We start from the raw sequence: 20,770 nt of genomic DNA, 5'->3' as shown, positions 1-20,770 counted from the left end.
TTTAAGATTATCACCAACCAGTCCCATTCCATTGCTGAGGTAGATAGCCTTACCCGTCAAGTATGATATTGACCACTGTTGAAATGTAGTATCCTGCCAATCATGATTAAATCAAACTAGTACTGCCACATCTTAATAAAGAAATATGCTGCCTGATAAACAACAATTTTTATAGGTCGACTAAAGTACAAGAATTAATGAGTCAGTATTATTGCCCATTGTTTGCTCCACGTTCCAGAGCTCATAAAGAAATGTCAGAATAGGCAAAGTAAAATATGGTTGGGTTCAAACCATGTTTTTGTTTCAAAGTGAAAAATAAGTAGCAACCTCTACTGGCATTTATCATATTTTGCTCATCAAGCCATAGTTGGGAAAGACAAAAGATGACCTCTTTATGAGACTCCATAATCTGCTCTCTTGGATCCAGAAGCACTGAAACAACCAGAGAGAAGCTCTTGCCAAGGGCCACACTCAAAAGACCCCACCCCTAATAGACAACAAAATACATAAATATCTCTAAATTGAGAATTTTGAGGGTATGTCCAAATATGGATGAAGGAGTGAAAAGACTTGAGGGTAGGTGCATGGCCAATAGGTCTAACTGCCATATCATGTAGGAAGCCATAATAGAATTGGCCCAGAAAGATCTAGCAGATTTCTATAAAATATATTCTCAAGAGGTCACCATTCCATTAATCAGCAAAATCCCCACAGATCATTCCGGTACACTACAAAAGCACATTAATTCACTTCATTAATATTCAGGGAGAGGGACAGGGTACAAATGTTATAAATTTAAAAAGTGAGTTAGAGCAGTAGAGTCTATAGCTAATGCCATTTCGCCTTTACAGCTGTGTTCCTGAGAGTGAAATTTAGAAAGAAAAGTAAGAACCCAATAACAAAAACGTTTATGCCAACTAAAGGCGAATTGCACAAAATGCAATGCTGTATTACGCCTACTAATTTTCAAAGAATTAAAAACTTACATTTAGCAGCATTTATCTTGATGCATTATTACATTCTGAAAACGTCTAAGAAAAATTAAAGCTTGTGAAGACCACATAGTGATATAAGACATGGGCCATGATCAAATATCAATGCTGAGCCAGACAAGGCTTATCAACCACTGATGAGCTTAAACAAATGTTGAAATCATGGATGAAATAATTAGAAGTTGTGTCTAACACAGAACTCCTTAAGATACTGGAATATCACTTGTTATTTCCACCTTTGGTCCAAAGACCCTGTAAAAGGTGTGACTATAATAAGTATAACACTTTATATACCCCAGGATGGCTGTAGTCTGCAATATCAAGCAGGGAATACTGAGATACCAGAATACTACAGTCAAAATATTGAGTACAAAAATATTTTGGCTATGATATTCTGGGATCCGACAATCCCTAATCATTATTCTGTACCTGCATCCCTAGGTTTCAAGACCAAACCCAGCAAAATGTCAACAGCACACGGTCTGGTGTACCTTATAAAAGGCAAACCACATTTAAATAATGCTATGAAAAAACAGCCCTGGTGGAAAAATCACATATTTACATATAGTGGCTGAAGTTGCACAGAAAGATGAAAAGGCCTGCTGGGTCTTTGCTCAAAATTCCAGTGTCCTCCATGCAAAACATTGAGGCAGTTCAAAACACATTTAGAAGTAACCCTTGCAGTTGAATCTAAAATTGAGATCATACAATAGTAGAGTTTCATTTATCCCTTTTTCATGCCTTGGGTTAATTTCTGCTCCTTTCCAAAGAGATGGAAAACATTTTATTGACACATGTAAATAAAGAAGCCAGTTTGTTCACCCAATGCCATAAGAAATCAATAGGAGCCCAGCACAACCTTGAGACCTTCACTGGTCTCTGGGAGATCAGTGCATAATTGACCTCCAGTACTTCAGTGTATGGAAACTACTAGAAACATAGGCAAGAACACTGTCTATGTCTGTCTAAAATTGACATATTAACTGCTCCTAAACTCTGAACAATTGCCAAAAATGGGCTGCCACATCTCACTTGAAATTAAAATCAATCAACCAGTAGATTTGTAGTGTGCTTCTTCTCACCCACATGGAATTCAGGTTCTGGCAGGGCCCAGTTGATTAGCTGAATAGCGAATAGAGATGGGGAGGACCAGAGATGAAAGGGTAACTCACTCCAAGTCTTCGGTGCTAGGTAGAAGGAGTGGGTGTGCAATTGTGTAGGGTCTTGTATGCAGAGTCAGGTGCTTCAACTGACATCTCTGTACAGGGAGCCAGTGAAGTTCGATGAGGTAGGGGGTGATGTGGGTTCATCTAGGGAGATCCAAGGAGAGTTTGGCTGCGGCATTCTGGATGGTCTGTAGTCTGTAGTCATTGGAGAAGGTCAGTTGCGACCATGCGTAGAGAGTGTTGCCAAAGTCCAGTCAGCTGGAGATGAGGGCCTGGCTGATGGTGCAATAGTGCATCTTAAACTTTGGGGTAGCCATTTGAATATCTTACAAAGCACACAGAAGATGAAGAAGTGGGAGGAAGAGATGGAGTTGATCCGAATTGTCATTTTTAGCTTGTTGTCCAGAATGATGCGTGGGTTTCTAGAGTGGTCAGTGGGGGTAGGAATAGGTCTGAGTGCTGACAGCCACCAGGATGCCACCCATGGCGAGCTTTTGTTTCCAAAGATCAGTACCTCTGTCTTCAGGCAGTTGTCCTTTAGCAATGTCTGTCATGCAGTTGTGGAAGCTGCTCTTATGTCGGTGGTGTCTTCGGAGAGGGAGAAGGAGAGGGAGAGGATGAGTTGTGTGTCGTTGGCATAGGATATAATGTTGAGTCAGTGGGCTTGGACAATGCTGGCCAGAGGTGTCATAAATATATGTTGAAGAGGGTGTGGCTGAGCAAGGATCCTTGGGATACTCAACAGATGACTTTCTTGAGTTCAGAGGTGAAGTGAGGAAGGCAAATATTTTGTGTTCTTCCAGTGAGGAAAGAGGCAATCTATCTGAGAGTGCTCCTTGGATACCTACATTGTGCAGCCTTGTGATGAGTGTGTGGTGCGAGATCATATCGAAGGCTACCAGGATGTCTAGGAGGAACAGAGCCACAGTCTCTCCTCGGTCAAGTAGGGCTCTAATGTCATCAGTAGGCGCAAAGAGGGCTGTCTTGGTGCTGTGGTTGCAGCAGAATTTGGATTTGGGGGAGTTACGTAGGAGGTCCTGTTCCAGATGTGAGAATGTTGGTTGATTGGCTAGGAACGGGAGTTGGGAGATCAGTCAGTAGTTAAGTTTGTGGGAGTCTGCCGATGGTTTCTTTAGTAGGGCGTTGACTTCTGCTTGACTCAGGTCCTGAGGGAATGTGGTCATGGGAATAGAGGTATTGAACAAGGCAGTAAGTACGTGGCTAATTCTTGCTTTGTATAGGCTGTGGGGCAAGTTGGCTTAATTGCGTTAATCAGATGTCTGTAGTGGTAGCGGGGTTGTTGTGTTGTTTAAAGAAGTCAATGGCCTTTGGGTGAGGAATGAAGTTTCTGTAGATGTTAGCGATCTTTTCATGGAAGCAGTTTGCACGGTTGTCGCAGAGTTCCTGTGAGGGTGCAATGTTGTTTGTTGCAGCTGAGGGGTTGGAGAATTCCTTGACAATGCTGAAGAGTTATTTGCTATTATTGAAGCTTTTTTCCCTGAGTGAGGCTAAGTCCTTTTTCTCGATTCCCTCAACTTTCTGTGGTAGAGATTGAGGGCTGGCTTGAAGGCGGTCTTGTCAGTCATGTCCTTGCTGGTGTGTCATCTTCTTTCCAGTTTGTTAAAGTGTTGTTTAGCAGTTCTGAGGTCTTTAGAGTACCAGAAAGCCTGCTTGGTGGACCTTCTGTGGGTGTTGTTGCCAATGGGAGTGACACTGTTGGCACAGTTAGTGATCCAATTGTTGAAGTTTCGGATGTTCTGGTCTAGGTTGTTGGAGGCGATGGGGTAGGTAGTATTGAGGCCATTGGTCCATTTGTCCTTTGAGACTTTGCTCCAAATTGGGTGGTGGCATTGAGCAGACTGGTAGACAGAGGTCCATGAGATAATGATGTTGAAGTGGATGATAGAATGGCCTGTCCAAGTGAGTTCCTTGGTGTGGCTGTAAATGACGCAGTCGTTGGAGGTGACGATGGTGTCTGGTGTGTGTCATGCGGTATGGTGCGTTCATTGACCATTTGGGTGAGTCCAATGTTTTCATGTTGTCGAGGAGGTTGGTAATGTTGGTGGCATTGTGGTTGTCGAGATGGAAGTGAAAGTCACCAAGGAAAATGCAGTTGTTGGAGTCTATGGCGAGGGGGCAATGAAGTCTGCGAAGTTGCAGAAGGGTGGACGTGGTCCTGGAGGATGGTAGGTGAAAGTGCCCCTGATGGACTTTTTTGCTGTCTGTTTAGAGTTGGAAGTTGAGGTGTTCCATTGCTGGGGTGATGTTTTCATTTGTGGTGGTTAATTGGATGGATCTCTTGTGTATGATGGCAATCCCTCAGCCAGGCTTGTTGATGCAGTCGCAGTGAGTGATCTTGTATCCCTCTGGTATTGCTGAGACGATGTCGAGAGCGGAAGTGGAGTTGAGCCAGGTCTCAGTTAAGAATAGGACATCAGTGTGAGGGTGGTAATGAGGTTCCAAATTTCAGTGGTGTGTTAGCATAGTGAGCATGTGTTTGAGAAGGATGCATGCAAGTTGATGTTTTTGTTCAGGTGGGATCTGTGGTGTGTTCAGGGTGGGGCTGGTCAGTGGGCTGGTGTACGTAATATAGCACATGAAGAGGCAGTAAGTGCAGGTTAAAGATTACACTGTGGAGTGTTCTGGAGGATAACTTTTTCCAGATGGTTTTAGATCAAATCAAATCAAATCATTAACATTTATAAAGCGCGCTACTCACCCGTGCGGGTCTCAAGGCGCTAGGGGAAAAAGGGGGGGTTATTGCTGTTCAAACAGCCAGGTCTTTAGGAGTCTCCGGAAAGCGGAGTGGTCCTGGGTGGTCCTGAGGCTGGTGGGGAGGGAGTTCCAGGTCTTGGCCGCCAGGAAGGAGAAAGATCTCCCACCCGCCGTGGAGCGGCAGATGCGAGGGACAGCAGCGAGTGCTAGGCCAGAGGAGCGGAGGAGGCGGGTGGGGACGTAGAAGCTGAGGCGTCTGTTGAGGTATTCCGGTCCCTTGTCGTAGAGGGCTTTGTGTGCGTGGGTGAGAAGTCGGAAGGTGATCCTTTTGCTGACAGGGAGCCAATGCAGGTGTCTCAGGTGTGCGGAGATGTGGCTGCTGCGGGGTATGTCGAGGATGAGGCGGGCCGAGGCGTTTTGAATGCGTTGCAGGCGATTTTGGAGTTTGGCTGTGGTCCCGGCGTAGAGGGTGTTGCCGTAGTCCAGGCGGCTCGTGACGAGGGAGTGGGTCACGGTTTTTCTGGTGTCGGCGGGGATCCAGCGGAAGATCTTGCGTAGCATGCGGAGGGTGAGGAACCAGGCGGAGGACACGGCGTTGACTTGCTTGGTCATGGTGAGAAGAGGGTCCAAGATGAAGCCGAGGTTGCGGGCGTGGTCTGTGGGGGTCGGTGCGGTGCCGAGGGCCGTGGGCCACCAGGAGTCGTCCCAGGCGGACGGGGTGTTGCCGAGGATGAGGACTTCCATTTTTTCAGAGTTCAGCTTTAGGCGGCTGAGCCTCATCCAATCTGCGACGTCCTTCATACCCTCTTGTAGGTTGGTCTTGGCGCTGGCGGGGTCCTTGGTGAGGGAGAGTATAAGTTGGGTGTCGTCGGCGTAGGAGGTGATGATGATGTCGTGCTTGCGTACGATGTTGGCGAGGGGGCTCATGTAGACATTGAAGAGTGTCGGGCTGAGTGATGAGCCTTGTGGTACGCCGCAGATGATCTCGGTGGGTTCTGAGCGAAACGGAGGGAGGTAAACTCTTTGGGAACGGTTTGAGAGGAAGGAGGCGATCCAGTCCAGGGCCTGGCCTTGGATCCCGGTGGAGCGGAGGCGGGTGATTAGGGTGCGGTGACAGACGGTGTCAAAGGCAGCCGAGAGGTCGAGCAGAATGAGGGCGACTGTTTCACCGTTGTCCATCAGGGTTCTGATGTTGTCAGTGACTGAGATGAGGGCGCTTTCAGTGCTGTGGTTGGTTCGGAATCCGGTTTGTGAGGGGTCGAGCAGGTTGTTGTCTTCCAGGAAGGTGGTCAGCTGTTTGTTGACGGTCTTCTCTATTACTTTGGCTGGGAAAGGCAGAAGAGAGATGGGGCGGAAGTTTTTTAGGTCGGTCGGGTCAGCCGTAGGTTTCTTTAGTAGGGCGTTGACTTCGGCGTGTTTCCAGCATTCGGGGAAGGTAGCAGAAGAAAAAGAAGAGTTGATGACGGTCTGGAGGTGCGGGGCGATGATGTCGTCAGCTTTGTTAAAGATGAAGTGCGGGCTGGGGTCCAAAGGGGCGCCGGAGTGGATAGAGTTCATGATGGATTTGGTTTCTTCCGTGTTGATGTGGGACCAGTTGTTGAGGGTGATGGCCGTGGATGCCGGTTCGGTGGTGTATGGTTGGGTCTGGTGTCCGAAGCTGTCGTGGAGGTCGCTAATCTTGCGATGGAAGAAAGTGGCGAGGGATTCGCACAGATCCTGTGAGGGCGTGACGGCGTTGGCGCTGGGGTTGGAGAACTCCTTGGCGATGCTGAAGAGTTCTCTGCTGTTGTGTCTGTTTTTGTCCAGTCTGTCGGTGAAAAAGTTCCTTTTGGCAGCGCGGATCAGGTGGTGGTGTTCGCGGGTAGCGTTCTTGAGGGCGCTCATGTTGTCAGTGGTGCGGTTCTTGCGCCAGGCTTTCTCAAGGGCGCGACAAGTTTTCTTTGATTCTTTGAGGGTGTCAGAGAACCAGAGAGGTTTTTTGGTGTTGGTCTGTCGATGCGTGCGTTTGAGGGGAGCAAGGATGTCTGCGCAGTTGGAGATCCAGTTTGTGAGGTTGAGGGCTGTGTCGTTGGGGTCGGTGGTGAGGGTGGGTTGGTTGGCGGCGAGTGCGGAGAAGAGTTGCTCTTCGGGGATCTTGTTCCACTGTCGACGAGGGATGGGTTGGGTGCGGAGGTGGCGGGTCTCGCGTCGGAATGTGAAGTGGACGCAGCTGTGGTCGGTCCAGTGTAGGGCGGAGGCGTGGCTGAAGAAGACGTGTTTGCTGGCGGAGAAGATGGGGTCAAGCGTGTGTCCGGCGATGTGGGTGGCGGTGTTCACCAGTTGTTTGAGGCCGAGGTTGGCGAGGTTGTCGAGCAGGGTGGTGGTGTTGGGGTCGTTGTTTTGTTCCAGATGGAAGTTGAGGTCACCTAGGAGGATGTAGTCCGGCGAGGCGAGGGTGTGCGGGGAGATGAAGTCGGCGATGGAGTCGCTGAAAGGGCGCGTGGCCCGGGAGGACGGTAGACGAGGGATCCTCTGAGGGTGGTCCTCGGATCGGTGCGAATCTGAAAATGTAGGTGTTCAGCAGCGAGAGGGGTGTCTTCGGTGGAGGTGGTGACGCTGATGAAGTCTTTGAAGACGATGGCGATACCTCCTCCTACCTGGTTGGTGCGGTCTTTTCTGGAGATCTTGTAGCCTTCGGGGATGGCAGTGGCGATGTCAGGGGCCGAGGAGGCGTTCATCCATGTCTCCGTGATGAAGGCGACGTCCGGTGCTATGGAGTCCAGGAGGTCCCAGAGTTCAATGGCGTGTTTGTGGACGGAGCGAGCGTTGACTAGGATGCACTTGAGGTGGTTGATGGTGCGTGGACTTGTGGTCGTGGTTGTTGCGTGGTGGAAGGTGCGTTTGCAGGAGTTGCAGGCGAAGGGTCCATGGGTGCGTTTGGGGTGAGCTTGGAAGCAGGTGTTGGAGCGTCCTGGGTTGAGGGCGTGGAGGGTGGTGGGGTCGTAGCGGGTCAGCGGGGCTTGGGAGAGCTGGGGACCAGGGGTCGTGGTGCTGGGCGGGTGCCAGGCGCGGATGGGCGCAGACGGACGCAGACGGGCTTGCCTCTGGCGCGCCAGTGGCGCGGTCGTGCAGCGGCCGCCATATGAGGTAGGGGAGGGGAGGGGTCAGGTGGGGGCGAATGGGAGCTGGGGGGCGGGGCGTGCAGGAGATCGCGGCGGGAAAGCGCGAGGGAGGGGGGGACAGGTAGAGTGAGAAGAGCTGGGGGAGGGGGTTTAAGGGTGGAGGGGGGTGAGTGTTAGGAGGTTTAGGAGATAAGGGAGAAAGATAGGAGTAGGGTTGAGAAGATAGGGGAGGGGGGGTTGTAGAGGTGGGTGAGGGTGAGAGGTAGAGTGAGAGGATAGGAAGATAGGTAATAGAGGGGGTGAGGGAGGGGGGAGAGATAGAGAAATAGATAGAGAAAATAGATAGGGAAATCGATAGATAGGGAAATAGATAGAGAGATAGGAAGATAGGAGGAGGTGGAGAGTGAGGGAGTTAGATAGTGGGATAGAGAGATAGAGAGATAGGTAGATAGGAGGAGTGAGGGAGGTAGATAGTGAACGGGTTAGATAGGAGAGATAGAGAGGGGGATGCGAGTGGGGGAGGGGGATGAGGCAGGAGCAGGAGGGCAGGCGCGGGGAGAAGAGGACGGAGGAGGCAGAAGAGCCGAAGACAAGAAGAACAGAAGACAAGAAGAACAGAAGAACAGAAAAACAGAAGACTGGAAGGAGAGAAGAAAGGAAGATCAGAAGACCAGAAGGAGAGAAGAAAGGAAGACCGGAAGAACACAGAAGAACATAGAAGAACACAGAAGAACACAGAAGAAGATACAGAAAAACGAAGAACAGAGGGCAGAAGACCACAGAAGAAGATGAGGAAGAAGAGAAGAAGAGTGAAGACGGGGGAAAGAAGAGTACAGAAGAAGATTACAGACGAGGAGCGAGGAGGAAGAACAGAAGAACAGAGAAGAAGAAAAGAAGAAAAGAAGAAAAGAAGCAGGAGCAGGAGAGAGGGTGAGTAGCGAGGGGCTGGGAGGGGGGGGTACTTACTGTGAGGTGGGTCTCAGGAACTCAGGAACTCAGGAACCTGGAGGAGCTGCAGCGGCAGGGGGAGCGACCTACCCTTGGGTCAAGGGTCGCTACCACTGTCGCGCAGCGGCCGCCATATGAGGTAGGAGGGGGGGGAGGGGTCAGGTGGGGGCGAATGGGAGCTGGGGGACGGGGGCGTGCAGGAGGTCGCGGCGGGAAAGCGCGAGGGAGGGGGGGGACAGGTAGAGTGAGAAGAGCTGGGGGAGGGGGGTTTATGGGTGGAGGGGGGTGAGTGTTAGGAGGTTTAGGAGATAAGGGAGAAAGATAGGAGTAGGGTTGAGAAGATAGGGAAGGGGGGGTTGTAGAGGTGGGTGAGGGTGAGATGTAGAGTGAGAGGATAGGAAGATAGGTAATAGAGGGGGTGAGGGAGGGGGGAGAGATAGAGAAATAGATAGAGAAAATAGATAGGGAAATCGATAGATAGGGAAATAGATAGAGAGATAGGAAGATAGGAGGAGGTGGAGAGTGAGGGAGTTAGATAGTGGGATAGAGAGATAGAGAGATAGGTAGATAGGAGGAGTGAGGGAGGTAGATAGTGAACGGGTTAGATAGGAGAGATAGAGAGGGGGATGTGAGTGGGGGAGGGGGATGAGACAGGAGCAGGAGGGCAGGCGCGGGGAGAAGAGGACGGAGGAGGCAGAAGAGCCGAAGACAAGAAGAACAGAAGAACAGAAGACCGGAAGGAGAGAAGAAAGGAAGATCAGAAGACCGGAAGGAGAGAAGAAAGGAAGACCGGAAGAACACAGAAGAACATAGAAGAACACAGAAGAACACAGAAGAACACAGAAGAAGATACAGAAAAACGAAGAACAGAGGGCAGAAGACCACAGAAGAAGATGAGGAAGAAGAGAAGAAGAGTGAAGGCGGGGGAAAGAAGAGTACAGAAGAAGATTACAGACGAGGAGCGAGGAGGAAGAACAGAAGAACAGAGAAGAAGAAAAGAAGAAAAGAAGCAGGAACAGGAGAGAGGGTGAGTAGCGCGGGGCAGAGCGAGGGGCTGGGAGGGGGGGTACTTACTGTGAGGTGGGTCTCAGGAACTCAGGAACTCAGGAACCTTGAGGAGCTGCAGCGGCAGGGGGAGCGACCTACCCTTGGGTCAAGGGTCGCTACCACTGTCGCACAGCGGCCGCCATATGAGGTAGGAGGGGGGGGAGGGGTCAGGTGGGGGCGAATGGGAGCTGGGGGGTGGGGGCGTGCAGGAGGTCACGGCGGGAAAGCGCGAGGGAGGGGGGGGACAGGTAGAGTGAGAAGAGCTGGGGGAGGGGGGTTTAAGGGTGGAGGGGGTGAGTGTTAGGAGGTTTAGGAGATAAGGGAGAAAGATAGGAGTAGGGTTGAGAAGATAGGGGAGGGGGGGTTGTAGAGGTGGGTGAGGGTGAGAGGTAGAGTGAGAGGATAGGAAGATAGGTAATAGAGGGGGTGAGGGAGGGGGGGAGAGATAGAGAAATAGATAGAGAAAATAGATAGGGAAATCGATAGATAGGGAAATAGATAGAGAGATAGGAAGATAGGAGGAGGTGGAGAGTTAGGGAGTTAGATAGTGGGATAGAGAGATAGAGAGATAGGTAGATAGGAGGAGTGAGGGAGGTAGATAGTGAACGGGTTAGATAGGAGAGATAGAGAGGGGGATGCGAGTGGGGGAGGGGGATGAGGCAGGAGCAGGAGGGCAGGCGCGGGGAGAAGAGGACGGAGGAGGCAGAAGAGCCGAAGACAAGAAGAATAGAAGACAAGAAGAACAGAAGAACAGAAGACCGGAAGGAGAGAAGAAAGGAAGATCAGAAGACCGGAAGGAGAGAAGAAAGGAAGACCGGAAGAACACAGAAGAACATAGAAGAACACAGAAGAACACAGAAGAACACAGAAGAAGATACAGAAAAACGAAGAACAGAGGGCAGAAGACCACAGAAGAAGATGAGGAAGAAGAGAAGAAGAGTGAAGACGGGGGAAAGAAGAGTACAGAAGAAGATTACAGACGAGGAGCGAGGAGGAAGAACAGAAGAACAGAGAAGAAGAAAAGAAGAAAAGAAACAGGAGCAGGAGAGAGGGTGAGTAGCGCGGGGCAGAGCGAGGGGCTGGGGGGGGGGTACATACTGTGAGGTGGGTCTCAGGAACTCAGGAACCTGGAGGAGCTGCAGCGGCAGGGGGAGCGACCTACCCTTTTAGAGACATGGAACACATTAGATCCCCCAGATATAGGAAATTAAAAATGGAATCCTGCTGCAGAAAAATGGAGCAAATAATCATGGACATAAAAGCATAAAAATGGACGATTAATGTAGTGACAAATAAGGGACAAATGCATTGTGATGCATCCAGCTCAAATCAAGGTCTCCTTATAAATTGTCTAAGCTGGAAATCATAGGCAAAGAGTTTAACACCATCTGGAAGTGGGAACTTCAAACAGGATATAGTGGAAAAACAACCATCTTGTGTAGGAATAGATTTAGGGACAGCCATGAATACACCTTGAGGAGAATGGCATCTTCCAAGCATGAGAAGAGCCCCCTGCTTGACATCCTGTCTCTTTCATATTCTTGCACTTCATTAGCCATTTTCTAAGGCTGGTGCTGTCCTTGAACTGCAGAAGAACTCTCTTAGTATGTTTTGGCAGTTCTGCTGCCAAGGTTGCCGAGTAGCATGGGAAAAACTCCTCTTCACACACCAAGCTTGAGGGCCAAAGATGCGCTACTTTCTACTCCATGAAAATGAGGCTATGCGGACATACCATTTCCATTGCCCTTGGTTAGTTCTAGTCCCTGATGTAACACTTTGTGATTTGATGTTGCTCTGAATGCACCACTCTGTTTTTGTCACATTTTGCATAAGTCTCTATTCAGCAAAAGGAATATATAGACATCAGACAAGACGTATTATTGTAAATCGAACAGTGAAAGGCAGTAAAGAGAAAATGTTCCATTGACTGGGACCCAGAGATGCACTATTCCTCCTTGAATGAATCTGCATGGGTCCTCATCTAGGGCCAGTAGAATTGGGTGACCACTTGGTCAAAGGTCAATGCCTGTCTCAGATGTCCTGGCTAAGAAATATCATGAGCCAACTCCAGTAAGAAGGCCATGACACACTAGGGGGCCACTAACACACGGTTGACTCAGGCTCAGAGACCTTAGGCTCCATATATAGGAGACCATTCTGCCAATAAATGGAGTGATCCCGGAGGTGTTGGCAGCTGCCTGAGACTCAGTCTGCCACTGTAGAATGGACTCTAATCGGAACAGTCTTTTTTCAGTTTGCCACCAGGCTAACCCACAGAAGCACACCAGGATAGCAATGTCTTACCCTGTAGGTTCCGGGGCATCTCCTTCAGGATTCTCCTGGACAGTGGGAATCTTTAGAATGGGTTTCCCTTGCCTCTTACTCTTCTTCTACTAGGCAGGGACCTAGGCTATTTTTTTCAAGGTCCATGTCCTTTGGCCCCACTTCTCTGTGTGGTCATATGCCCTCACTCAGGTAACCCTAACATCTCCAAGTCAAACCTCAGCTTCACTTCCTTCCAGATGGTGTGCTCAAGATAATTTCCTCACAGACATTCAACAGGTATTGCTGGCATGCAGCTATGTATAAGGAATGTGAGACCCCCTCAGTCCTGTTACAAATGAACTAGAATCTCTGGACAGTGACACACCTGGTTGTCAGTCACAAACTGATGGACTGCATTAGGGACCACCAGCTCTGAAGACACCAGATGACACCTGACAGTTGTTACACTGGCTCCTGTGTCTCACTGAGCTCCTCACTCTACCTGTGATGGTGAGCCAATGCCTGCACGTTTTTGTATTGTCAAGACTGTGAGTCTTAGGCACCATCTCCTTGTCACCCAGGGTCTCTTGAGTAACCTCTATACTCCTCCCAAGGTAAACTGGGGCAGCCTCCTCCATCAGCACTATATGTGTAATTCCTCACATAGGCCCACCACTGAGGAGCTGCGTCGTCTGCCAGCTTGTCATTCATCCATCTCTGCAGGGCTAGGCTGTAGGAAAACACACCGCTGTCATCCCTGGACAAAGCATGGGACCTCACTCCTATGTGTCTCCCTGTTCTTTTAGCTTTGGGGCTATTACCAGGTCATTTTGTTCTTCCTTCTCTATCTCATCCTCATCTCCTACTTCATCCTCCTCCTGTCCCTGTGATGTAGATGGCAACATACAGACCTCTTACCACGCTCTGGTGGCTATCTGGTTATCTAGTTTTTCTGAGACTTTTGCTAGTTTCAGCCCTCTCTCCTTACACAAACTTTTCAGCAATGCCACAGTGAAGCTTTCAAAAATCAACTCTCATTTTTGAAAAAATCACTGGTAAATAACATGATAGGATAGGATAAAGTGAAATTTAGGGAAAAGAGAAAAATGCCCAAATACAAATAAAGAAGAATTAAAAAAAATGTAATATTAATTTTGATATCAGATTATACAAGGGATTTTTGGTGTTACAGAAATCACTGAGTGGCAATAAAAAAACATAAGTACTGAATCATGCCACTGAACACCAATGTAAGAAACTGGACTAAAAGTTGAGAGCTCACCTCAAATAATAAACACAGTCCTTGTTGACCTATGCTTAACACAGTGGTAGATTGGCACAAAAAATCAGGCGTAACTTAGAGGCAAGGTGTAAAGTATTTATGCAGCATTCAAACAGCAATAAAGTGAAAACAACACACAAGAAAAATCACAAACCAATTTAGAAAATTGAGTAAAATAAAAAATATTAAAATTACACCAATATGACAGACAGACAATAAGTAGAACCGTAGATATGAATTCTTAAAGTCTGAAGTAAGATCAGGCCACAAAGTTCAAAGTGCCTGTTAGAAATTTGGTCTGTAGTTGGCAGAGGTGTACACCCTGTCCAAGTAAAAACCACAAATCTAGTCAGGGTAAGAGAGATACACACCCTAAATTAACTTGTACTCACCCTCTTGGTAGCTTGGCACAGAGTAGTCAGGCTTAACATAAGAGGCAATGTGTAAAGTATTTGTGCAACACTTAAATTACTTTAACTCAGTGAAATACAACACAAAAAGACTCTTCATCAGTTTAGAAAAATAGAGAGTATCTGAGTAAAATAAGACCAAAACAACAAAAATCCAATAAGTAGAACCGGAAATATGAATTTTTAAACAAAAAACTGAAATGTGCTTTAAAGTCAATAGCACAAAAACATTACTTGAGGTCACTCTGGACCAAGGTATAGCCAAAGTTCAGGCCGACTCCGATGGAGGGCAGGATGGCTACAGGACCATATGGTCTGCTGAAAAAGTACCTTGGATGGAGCAAGCACTGGTGTCAAAGATTCAGGGTTTCAGTTCCGATTCATAGTCTGGTCCCCATTTGTGTAGAACCCCTTTTGATGCAGGTGATGTGCGAATGTTGAGCCGCGCAGCAATAGCCTTGGATCTGCAATTGAACCTCACAGTCAGGCCCCATGGCATCATTGAATCAGAAATGCATTGGTGTCGAAGGGCACTATGTTGGACCACGATGCATCAATTTGTGAAGAAAAATAGCTGCAGGTTCAACTCTCAAGGCTTTGGACTGGATTGGCACCTGTTGGCAGGGCAAAACTCACCACAATGGCAAAGTCCAGCAGCTGAAGCAGGGTTGAGGAAAGTCTCAAATGGCCCTGAGGCAAGCCAGCAAGCCCTTGGAGTCACTTGGGGGCATATTTATCCTTATTTTGCGCCAAATTTGCGTAATTGTTGTTTTACACAAATTTGGTGCAAAACAATCTCCATATTTATATTTTGGTGCTAGACCCATCTAGCGGCAGTTTTTAGAGTTAAAGTCATTTTGTGGACATGAAACCTACTTTCTGTCAATAAGATGGAAAGTATGCGTTCCCATGCAAAAAATGACTATGGCCTTTGCTCCATATTTATCCCCGTGCTAAAATCACACACGGGGAGGAGGGGTCAAATAATGGTGCAAAGCTTGCTTTGCACCATTATTTAATGCCTAGGCCAGGCGTTAGGGGACCTGTGGGCCTATTTCCATGGTAGAACACATGGAATAACCCCACAGGTGCTCGCCCCAGGTACACCCCCACCCACACCAGAGGGACAACGGAGGATGGGGGACCCCATCCCAGGGGAGTGTATGTAAGTACAGGTAAGTATTTTTCTTAAAGTGTAATTGGGGCCCTAAAGTGGGGCCCCCTACATGGCACTGGGTGCAATGGCCATGCCCAGGGAACTCTGGTCCCCTGTGCTGGCCATTGGGGTGGTGGTCATGACTCCTGTCTTTTCTGAGACAGGAGTCCTATGGTATGGATGGTTTTGCATCAGAAAATGACGCTAGGCTGGTTAGAGTCATTTTCTTTTACTCTAACCTGCCTAAATTCATTTTTTGGTGCAAAACGCCCTTCTTCCATATCGCCAGCCCACCCAGCTTGTGTCATTTTTTTTTTTTCGTTAGCCTACCCTTTGCACCGGCTTGCACCATTCCATAAATATGGTGCCCAGCTGGTGCTCAGAAATGGTGCAAGCCGGTACTAAACTTTTTGGTGCAAAACTGCTTTAGTGCAGTTTTGCACCAAAAATTATTAATCAGGGCCTTGGTTCTTGTGAGGACGTAGAGAGTTAAGTGCAGTGCTTCTCACTCCCAGACAAGAGGCAGCAGACCAATACAGCAATGCAGTTGAACAGAGTGGCAGTCCGACCTGATAGCACAGCAGTCCTTCCTGGCACAATGTCCTCAGATTCAGATGTGTAGTGATTCAGTGGGGTTTGGGGTCCAGTACTTATACCCAGTTGAGCCTTTTCAAGTGAGGGAGATGTCAAAGATAGGCCTTTGAAGTGCACAAGGTCCCGGTCCTTCCTTCCCTGGCTCCAGACACTCTTTAGGGGATTATGTAGCTCTTTGTGTGAGGACAGGCACAGTTTTATTCAGGTGCAAGTGTCAGCTTCTCACTCCCATCAAGCCCAGTTAGGCCCATCAGCCTGGTGATGGGCCATCAGGATGAAAATGTCACGCCCCATCTCCCTTTGTGTTTGACTGTCTGGAGGGAATGCACAAAGCCCAGCTGTCACCCAGATGTGTATTTAGAGACAGGTAGAGGCACAGCATGGTTAATTAAGACAGTGTCAACTTCCTAACAGTGGCATTTTCAGACTTCCAATTTAAAATCTGACTTCACCATATGTTGTGTCCTTAAATTGTGAACCCAGAGACACCAAACTCCACATTTCTATATTTTCATACTTGGAAATTTCACTTAAAGACTGTTTCAAGGTATGCCCAATGTTAACCTATGGGAGAGATAGGCCTTGCAGTGGTAAAAACAAGTTAATTTTTTTTTCACTACCAGAACATGTTAGACTTAAAAGTACATGTCCAACTTTTTAAATAGACTGCACCATGCAATTGGATCTAGCTAGGACTTACCTTAGGGGGTGACTTATGTGTAATAAAAAGGAAGGTCTGGGCCTGGTCAGTGGGTGCACTTGCTAGGTGGAACTGGCAGTTTAAAACTGCACACACAGACTCTGCAGTGGCAGGCTTGGGACATGTTTAAAGGGCTGCTGCAGTGGGTAGTGCAATCAATGCCTCAGGCGTACTAGTAGCTTTCAATTTACAGGCACTGGGTACATATAGTGCACTTTACAAGGGACCTACAAGTAAATTAAATATATCAATTTTGGTTAAACCAATGTTTTAATGTTTAAAGTTAAGAGCCCCTGCACTTTAGCGCTGGTTAGCAGTGGTAAAGTGCTCAGAATCCTGAAGCCAGCAAAAATGAATTCAGAAAAAGTGGAGGGAAAAGGCAAAAAGTCTGGGGATGACCCTGCAGAGAGGGCCATTTCCAACAGTGCCTACCACAGTTACCTGGTCATGCTAGAATTGGTCAAAGTCAGAAGATAAGGCAGACCATGATGGAGTGCGGGTCAGATACAGGGATCAGGTTTGTCCTAGTGGAGAGTTCACCTTCAGACTTAGAAACTTTTCTGGCAAACAAGATGTTGTTACACATCATCACCATTACAAAACAAAATAAAATGATGGACGGAGTGTTGAAACTTTTCAAACACTCACCCCCAGTCACAGATCTGGGTTTAATCCATCGTTATTTTGCTCGCCACGTTACCCCAGTTTGGACCCAGTCATATGCAAATCAGTCTTGACCCTGTTTCCCATGGGAACAGTCCAGCCCGAACTGCTAGGCCAAGTCCTCCCTGGACAGGAAACAAGCATCCTGGGACTGGTTTCAGGGTATCACCCTTCATCAGCCAGGCTAGCTTTAATCCAGTGGCGCAGCGAGCAAGGGACCCACATCTGGGCATAACCCTGCCACTTAGGGAACACAAAGCAACATCACAAAACAAAATAAAATGATGGACGGAGTGTTGAAACTTTTCAAACACTCACCCCCAGTCACAGATCTGGGTTTAATCCATCGTTATTTTGCTTGCCGCGTCACCCCAGTTTGGACCCAGCCATATGCAAATCAGCCCTGACCCTGTTCCCCATGGGAACAGTCCAACCCGAACTGCTAGGCCAAGTTCTCCCTGGACAGGAAAAAAGCATCCTGGGACCGGTTTCAGGGTATCACCCTTCATCAGCCAGGCTAGCTTGATTCCAGTGGCGCAGCAAGCAAGGGGCCCACATCTGGGCATAACCCTGACACTTAGGGCGCACAAAGCAACGTCACAAACCAAAATAAAATGATGGACGGAGTGTTGAAACTTTTCAAACACTCTCCCCCAGTCACAGATCTGGGTTTAATCCATCAATATTTTGCTCGCCACGTCACCCCAGTTTGGACCCAGCCATATGCAAATCAGTCTTGACCCTGTTCTCCATGGGAACAGTCCAGCCCAAACTGATAGGCCTAGCCCGCCCTGGACATGAAACTAGCATCCTGGGACCGGTTTCAGGGTATCACCCTTCATCAGCCAGGCTAGCTTGAATCCAGTGGCGCAGCGAGCAAGGGACCCACGTCTGGGCATAGCCCTGCCAATTAGGGCGCACAAAGCAACATAACAAAGCAAAATAAAATGATGGACGGAGTGTTGAAACTTTTCAAACACTCACCCCCTGTCACAGATCTGGGTTTAATCCATTGTTATTTTGCTCGCCACGTCACCCCAGTTTGGATCCAGCCATATGCAAATCAGTCTTGACCCTGTTCCCCATAGGAACAGTCCAGCCTGAACTGCTAGGCCAAGTCCTCCCTGGACAGGATACAAACATCCTGGGACCGCGGATCCAAAACAGTCTTAAAAAAAACACCCATTCATACACAAAAACCTTTCAGGGTTAGAGTGATGCATAAATTATGCAAAAACGAAGAGCAAACTCTGGGTAGCTCTCAAGCAAGGCCCGGCAGCCAACTACCAACAGGCACCCACCCCATGGCTTGCCAAGCCTTCATTCTTGTGAGGTGGGAGGATGGCCCATCCCTGATATTTAAGCAAACCTGGAGGGAGACAGGCAGTCCCCCCTCCCTGAGGCAATTATGGCCCAGGGGGCCCCATCCTCCGGGGGCTTTGCCCATTACTAAAAGGGGATGGGGCCAAGCGCCACCTCCCTCCCTGGGCCAATTATTCACCATGGGGACTCAATCCCCAGGGACCTGGCCAATCAGGGAAAGAGGAGGGGGGCCACCTGGTAGCCCTCCTTGGGCTGACTTCTGCTCCAGGCACCCATTGGCCCTGCCAATTATTAAAAGGGGAGAGGGGCCACAGTGTTCCCCCTCCCCAGGCTGATTTTGTGCCCAGATACCCAACAACCTGCGGCCTAGCCAATTAGTGCCAGGGAGAGGGTCTTTGCTCCCGCACGTAGAGAGGAGCAAAAAATGCTGCTTCCTGCAGGTGGGAGCAATTCTTTCAGCTGTTGATGAAACGTTTGCTCCCAGCCCCTGGCAGTGGACGTAATTTTTGGTTTCCTTTGGTGGAAGCTGTCAAAGCACTTGCCAAGTGACAGCAAACAGCTATGTCCTATAGGCGGGCACCACAGGACAAAGGGAGTCGGCCCTGGGGGTTAGTGGCCCCAAAAGCCATTAATTGCTACAAGAGGGGGGCCGTGTTTTTGAGGGTCTGCCCGGGGAGGTGGTGGTCCCGGGGCTGAAATTGGCCCGGAAGAGGGGCTGCGCAACCCCCTTCCCTGCTGATAATTCAGCCATGACTTGAGGCAGTAGTGGTACCTGGGACTGAAATTGGCTGGGAGGGGGCCACATGATCCCCTTTTTCTAATTCAGGCTGACCCCAGGGAGGTGGAGGTTCTGGGAGTTACTTTGGCTTGTGTTACTTTGGCCTTACTGTGGGGAGGTGGTGGTCCCCAGGGCTGTAAACGGCCTGGGGAGGGGGGAAGCGTTCTCCTCCCTTCTCAAAATCAACAGTTATATATGCCCCCGGGACCTGGCCAACCTGGGGGCTCAGTTCTAAACAAGCACAGGAGACCACACTTTTTTTTTATTTTACCTAAGATCTGCTGTGATTTTCGTGGTAAATGTTTTTTAAAAAAAAGCCTTTTGGCCCTGGCGGTGTCCCTGAGGGACCTCACCACCAGGCCTACGGGATCAGGCTATTTCTACCCTGTCTCTTTCTCTTTTTTTGGTGGGTGGGGGGGATTCGATTGAGTCAGAGTCCCAAAATGGCTGCCCACACTTCCTGGTTGAAGTGTTGGCAGCCAATCAGATCTCAGCATGATATGTGTTGGATCTGTGGAGGATCTGCATCCCTAGATAGCTACATTTCTTGTTCCGTTAATATTTCAAAAACTACTAAACAGATTTGCATCAAATCACAAAACAAGATCTTTCAGGACCAAGATGTAGCTTTCTGCCAAATTTGGTGTAATTTCGTTCAGCCGTTCAGGATGTAGTTGTGTTCAAACTCCCTATGAGAAATTGCATAATGAAAACCCTTTTTGGGAACCTTCTTTTTCTCGGCCCCTGCTTGACAAATCAACTTGAAACTTTCAAAACAGCAACTGGAGCAATTGGCATACAAGTTTTGAAAATTTCAGGAAGAGATGTCAAAAGGCGCCAAAGTTATTGGCAAAACAAAAACAGTTTGTCTTGGGGAATTAAGTCCTAATTATAACTACATATTGGTGACTGCTAGTTGGATGGATATATATATGTGTGTATATATATATATATATATGTATGTGGTTGGAATAACGTATAGTAATAAAAATTACTTTATGTTAAAAAAATCTTAGAAACTTACTGAAAAAAACAAAGGTTACAGGGACGTAACCTGCATCTTGCTGGCAGGGAAACAGAGAAAAGTTTCTCATGCAGTGAGGGTGAGCTCTTTTGATAGCTCTCCCTCACTGCAAGTGTAGTGTTCGCTGTGACTTGATGGGAGCTGTCAGCTCCTGTCAAGTCACAGCAAACAGCTATGTCCCAGGGTGGGCACCCTGGGATATAGCAGGAGCCGGCCCTAGGTGGGGGGTGGTCCCCAGGTCCCCAGGGCAATTAATGGTTCCTTGAGGGGATCACATGGTCTCCTCCAACATGGAAATAGCGCCGGCCAGGGGGTGGTCCCCGGGGATCTGCAATGGACACCCTTCATTGTGTTTACTTAAAGCACCAGGAAGGAGGCAGCCCCCAGGGTTGATGGGGGAGGCGGGCACCCCCTCCGCATTCGATTTTAATGATGCCCCTAGGAGGTGGCTGTCCTCAGGGCTGCATGGACAGGGGGCAGCCAGACCCCTGCATTATGTTTAGTTAAAGCCCTAGGGAGGTGACTGTCACCAGGGCTGCAGGGGGGCCGAGCGCACCCCTGCTTTGTATTTTATTAATGCCCTGGGGAGGTGGCACTATAACTACT

The 20,770-nt window shown here is 48.6% G+C and overlaps 1 protein-coding gene across 3 annotated transcripts in view; it reads left to right on the top strand.

Annotated features, from left to right (window-relative positions):
* MMP24 (matrix metallopeptidase 24) overlaps positions 1–20,770 on the top strand; it is a 701,821-nt gene that overhangs the window by 644,495 nt on the left and 36,556 nt on the right. The window lies entirely within an intron of this gene.

The sequence above is a fragment of the Pleurodeles waltl genome, chromosome 7 (genome assembly GCF_031143425.1).
Source record: "Pleurodeles waltl isolate 20211129_DDA chromosome 7, aPleWal1.hap1.20221129, whole genome shotgun sequence".
NCBI classification, from domain to species: domain Eukaryota; kingdom Metazoa; phylum Chordata; class Amphibia; order Caudata; family Salamandridae; genus Pleurodeles; species Pleurodeles waltl.
The sequence above is the reverse complement of the archived record's forward strand: the minus strand, read 5'-3'. Positions and strand labels throughout refer to the sequence as shown.